The sequence below is a fragment of the Fukomys damarensis genome, unplaced genomic scaffold (assembly GCF_012274545.1).
Source record: "Fukomys damarensis isolate Sample0158 unplaced genomic scaffold, DMR_v1.0_HiC HiC_scaffold_14, whole genome shotgun sequence".
Lineage (NCBI taxonomy): Eukaryota > Metazoa > Chordata > Mammalia > Rodentia > Bathyergidae > Fukomys > Fukomys damarensis.
This window is the reverse complement of record NW_022900926.1, coordinates 29,470,600-29,476,433: the sequence shown is the minus strand read 5'-3', so window position 1 is coordinate 29,476,433 and position 5,834 is coordinate 29,470,600. Positions and strand designations below refer to the sequence as shown.

Sequence of the window (5,834 nt, the reverse complement as noted above, 5' to 3'; positions counted from 1 at the left end):
TTTTTTTTTTTTTTTACTTGTTATGAGTACTCTTCAAGCCCCAAGGGACAGGTAAGAAATCTCGGGGGAAATGTTTCATTTGGTTTGCTAAGAATGAACTGATGCTGTTGCTAGGTGGTGCTTATAAACGTAAGCACACACCCTCCTCACAAGGCTTTTCTGTTTCAATGAGTGGCCAAGTCAAGCATCTTCAAATTAAGTAGCATTTCTCCTGAACTTCAGTAAAACAGATTTAAGCCCATGTCAGATCAGATAGCCCGATGCTATGGTAGCAAGACCTACCAGCAAAGTTTGAGAACGCATTTGAAGCTATGTACTAAAACAGGGCCTCTCAAACTCTAATGGATGCATGAATCACCAGGGGATCTTGTTAAAAAGCAAATGGTGATTTAACAGACCTGAGCTTGTATCTCTAACAAGCCCCAAGGTGAGGCCCAAGCTGCAGGTCACCAGACCAGGTGCCAGAGGGGTGAACAATGGATCTCAAGAGCAATTCTTCATGCCATGCCTCCTAAAAGGCCAGTTACTACTAAAACACTAAAAGTTGGGGAAATATGGCTTGAATTGGTTTACCCAAAGAAAGTTCGTGATACAAGCAAGACACACTGATCACTCAGAGAATCAAGAACCTTCCAGACCTGGTGCTACCCCAATCCTCTGACTGGTTGGCAACTGGAAAAGAAATCTCTTTCCCATGAACTGATGCCCCCGGATGGTTGGAATCTACCTCATAACAGCTCTAACTACTCAGCGAGAACAGTTTATGTCCAGAAGCTATAGGATAAAAGAGAGGAAGCAATAAAAACATGAGTAGCGATTTATGGAGTGCTTAACATCAGATCACACAGTCAGAAGCAGAACTTCAAGGCAAACGCACCTCACTCCTGAACCCATGCTTCCAACCACTGACCTCTTCCATCCGGGGTCAGGCATGGCAGAGGTAAAGTGAGGCCGGAGCAGAGCACTTCAAGCTGTACCATCGCCCATGAGTATGACCAATCCCCTGCTTCGGTTCTTGAATAGGAGCTCAGAACGATACCTACATCTCATTTGGGTTTCCTGAGAAGCGCGGGAGTCTAAAGCAAGAACTTAGTACAGCGTCTGCTTCAATAGCATAAATGCTTCAATCAAACTTTTTCTATTATTAGGATTAAGAAGACCTGGGGTGTGGATGGAGCAGAGTGGCAGAGCACCTGCCTATCGTTCTTGAGACCCCAGGTTCTACCCCTTGGTACTTCAAAATATTTTTTAAAATAAAATAACAAGAAATACAAAAAACGTTATCAGTTACGTTCAGGAGATAGAACTGGGGATAGAGTGAAATACAGAGTTTTTGATGAAGAGTTAAAGACAAGGACCTTTCCCTTATTGTGACCACAGGGGCTAAAGAAAGGGTATACCCTAGATTGGAATCAGGATGATGAGAACATCTGGCCTCTGTATACACAAGGGCAGGAAGAACCTCATGCTATGTATGGCTTATATCTAGATGTCCCCTCAAAGCTTCAAGTACTCATAGGTGGGACTTTTGGGAGTGACTGAATCATGAGTGTGTGATAACGGATTAGTCCACTGATTGGTGGAACACAGTTCCACTGTGGGTGATGGATTTACTGAAGAGGGAAGACCGACCCTGGGTGTGCGTGGCACCAACCAATAGGCTTGAAGTCCGGACAGAATAAAAAGGAAAAGAAAAAGGAAGGCTTGCTGCTTCCTGCCTGCCACTCTGCTGTGCCCCTTTGCCATGCCACCTTTCGTTGGAACCAGCGGACTATGACTGAAACCTCTACACAATGTGAGCTAACAGACTATAAACCTTTCCTCGTCTAACTTGTAGGTATCGAGTATTTTGTCCCGGCAGCAAGAAGAGTAACTAAAAAAATGGTAGAAGATAGTACACTGCAGTGGACCCACAGTGTACCAGGTCTCTACAGTTAACACAGAAACCCAACCCCTTCATGAGCCCGCAGTGAGGCACAACAGGACTGCCAATACAGGGAAAGAGCAGCGCCCTGGCCAGTGAAGAAGAGGGGCAAATACCTTGACTACAACAGGCTCTGCCTTTGAAGGAGAAAAGCCCTTAGTTTTGGTTGGAGATGGGGAAGATCAGAAGCTGGGACACAAGCTGGATTTTACGGAGGTGTTCACTGAGCCATGCCCCAATTGAGAGCTGCCCCCTCTGGGCTGATCAAGGGCCATGGTACGACAGAGCTGCTGGGACAAATCAGTTTCCCTTCCTGCATGGTGAGCACACTCCCCAACAGCCTGTAAGCAGAAATAAAACTCAGGGTAGCTACATTTTACAAAACTCCTGATATTTCAATCAAGTTTAGAGGCACAGACCTTGGATAAATTAAGGTTTTGACCTGAGAAAACAGAAATGAAGACATAATGCTATAGGGCCGGGAATTTAGCTCAGTGGTTCTGCTGCCTGCCTCAGAAGCACAAGGCCCCAAGTTCGATCCCCGGTACCATAAATTAAATAAATAAATAAATAAATAAATAAATAAATAAATAAATAAATAAATAAATAAGATTTAACACTGTATTTCTAAAGCAGAGCTGGCCTTTGTGCTGCTGTAAGTAGGAAACTGTGGCATGCATCCTGCTCGGAGGTACCATAATAAATAAATAAATAAATAAATAAATAAATAAATAAATAAATAAATAAATAAATAAGATTTAACACTGTATTTCTAAAGCAGAGCTGGCCTTTGTGCTGCTGTAAGTAGGAAACTGTGGCATGCATCCTGCTCGGAGCGCTGACCTATGAAAATTAATACATGTAAATTCCTGTACAGCAGATCCTACCAAGTACATGCCAATGTCTATTCTCCCCTTCTTCCTTACTGTCCAAATTCCAATTTGTATCTAGGCCACTTTAAAAAAAAAAGACAATAACCAACTTCCCTTACAGCATGAAATGGCCAGTTCTGACAACGAAGGTGGAGGCCACTTTACCTAAAGGAGCTTCGACAGAACTAATTAAAGAGGCATGGCTGCCACCGTGCTTCTGTTCTCCATGGTCTCCTTTCTCTTACCTGGAACAGAAATGCAACACTGGGGCAGAGCAACCACTGTGCATGAAGGCCATTAGGATGGACATCACATGTTCTGCCACATGCTAGGAATGATAGATCTGGACAACAGGACTTATCCAGACCTCCATTACCTGTGCTGATTCCTTTACAAGAAAAAGCTAAAACTACCATTTGGTTAATCCTAAGGGGTTTCCATCATGTGTGACTGAGTGCACGTGTTGTAAAAGATCGGATGCTTTACAAAGCTTTTGCTGAGTTATTTGGCTGGCAAAGTGCCGTGAATTACGAATTCATTTGATTATAAATAATTTTGTGGCAGAGAAAATGAAGAAAAAGACGTATATACAATGATTCCCCCACTTAAGACAGAATCCTGAAGGGCCGGGGATTTATCTCAGAGGTTCCACCACCTGCCTCACAAGCGCAAGGACCTGAGTTTGATCTCTGGTACCAAAAAAAGATAGAATCCTGAAGGCCTGAGAAGAGGGACTGAAGTGAGACCTAACCATTTGGAGTCAAATACTGCTCTGTTACTTGCCCGCTGGGTGACAATGGTCAAGGTACTTAACCTCTCTGTGCCTCAATTTATTCAACTGCAAAATGTAAATAACATTTCCTACCTCAAAGGGAATACTGAAAAGCATTTACATCTATTAATATTATGGTAAAACTGGTGACAGTGTAGCTAAAGACTAATAACAAGAGTGAGAGAAATTAGTATGTTCTGAACACAGCAACTTTTCTAATGCACCAATCTGTCTTGCAATACCAGCATGAGCTCAGGCTATCCATGTGGCCAGGTTCAGTAAATTTTTTACCTCAGGCTTCCTACAGATAATTTTAAACCTCAAGCTCATAATTATCATACACACATTCATCAGTCCTAAGAATGGCAAAAATCTACATGAGCTGTTTATCATGAGGATGTATTCATAAAATGGGGATTGGAAGAAGAGATTAGCAAAAACAGCTAAAAATAGTCCTATAAGCTAAGGACTTTGCACAAGTCAATCTTTTTTTAAAAAGTCAATACCTGTACATCATTATTATGGGAAATTTATAAGGAACACGTTATGCAATCTGGAAGAATACATCCTCTTGGTACTAAGAGTGAGCCATACATTTCTTCCTTTTTATCTTTTTTTTTTTTTTTTTTAGATTTTCACACAGAAAGTATCCAGGTCTTTCTAAGAAGCTGTATGTAAGGGTCCAAAAGGGCACAGGCATTTTGTGTGAAGCTGCCCAGTACTAGCCACAGGGAGGTAACCTAGTATCAAAGGTACTGAGGCAACCAGAGTTGCTTTTTCAGGTCAACAGAAAACTTTTCCTAGATGAAAGATATCTCAATTAAGCCACTGTGTGAAGGAACTGTATACCAAAAACTTGTTTTAATCTGCTCTTCTTTTTAAATGTTAAACAAATATAACAGGATGTGAATTTACACTTTTCACCTCCCAATCCCGAGGTACCAAAAGAAAAAAAAAAAAAAGACACACAAATCTTGATGGTGTGAAGATCTCACTCCATAATCTTCCTGTGTGCCTGTTACCATCATTCTGGTTGTACATTATTATCAAGTACATGGGCAGAGGCTTGGTAAAGCTGAAGAGTGATAAGCTGTAGTAACCCTTTCTTTACTCAACAGCAGCACTGTCCAATACAATTAGAATGTAAGCCACAAAGGAAGTCCTGTGCAGCTATAAATCGTTAGGGGCCACATTTAAGAAGGGAAAAATAAACAAGCAAAGTTAATCCTGGTAATAAGTGTTATTTTATTTAAAATACCAAAATATAACTTCAACATGTAATGAATATAAAAATTATGACTAAGATATTTCACATTTTTTTTCACACCAAGTCTTCAAATGTCCAGTGTGTCTCATACTTAGTGTATTTTGCAATCCTGACTAATCACATTTCAAGGACTCAAGTCTATGTGAGTATCTGCCACCAGACTGGACAGAACAGCTCTGGAGGTCAATGACTACTGACTTTAACAGTTTCTTCTGTGGCCTCACTGATGGGTTTAAAGTAAAACAGATTAATTCAGCCTCAGCAAGTAGCTGGCTAGGGAAAACTTCAATTTAACCCAAGGTATGGGTATCCTGGCAATGCCATTTACTGCTTACCCAGGCAAATCGAGTCACCAATGCCCAGGCATTTGTTGTCCACATCACTGTTGTTACCTAAGAGTTCATGAAATTCTAGTCATTGGACAAACCCCTACTCAAGGAGGGTATATTCCTTCCTTTCCCTGGAAAATTCAGAAAGAGCCAGAAATGGACAGACATACCCACTGACACATCCCACATGCCTGGGACATCCCATTCCAGGGGTCTATGAAAGAAAGGCACGGGCATGAGAAATGAGATGATCTGTTTACTCCTTATGCTGCAGCCATGGGTGAGACAGGTTGAAAGGTGACCTGAGCTTACCAGCTTTACCTACCTCACAGGTCTACTGTGGTGACCAAAGGCAAGAACACAGAGAGAGCTCTTAGCAAACTGTGAAGCGCTACACAATTCTAGTTATTATTATTGACAAAGGACACCATCCTCACCTGAAAGAGCAGACAGAAGGGGAAAAAAACAGTAACTTGAGACAGAGAGATGCTTCAGTGGGGAGGGGGGGAACCCCTGAAAGTACACTCCTCCTTGTTCTTGGTGAACTTTGATATCTTGGAAGAGTACAAAAAGGTCTAAGTGGCCTCTAGCAATTTCCCTGGGAATCTTTGAGAATCTTGGAAGGCACTATATTAAAAAAAAAAAAAAAAAAAAAAAAAAAAAAAAAAAA

At 41.5% G+C, this 5,834-nt stretch overlaps 1 protein-coding gene across 3 annotated transcripts in view; it reads right to left on the bottom strand.

The window, feature by feature from the left end:
- Cnksr3 (CNKSR family member 3) overlaps positions 1 to 5,834 on the bottom strand; it is an 89,126-nt gene that overhangs the window by 82,060 nt on the left and 1,232 nt on the right. The gene's annotated exons all lie outside the window — the stretch shown is intronic.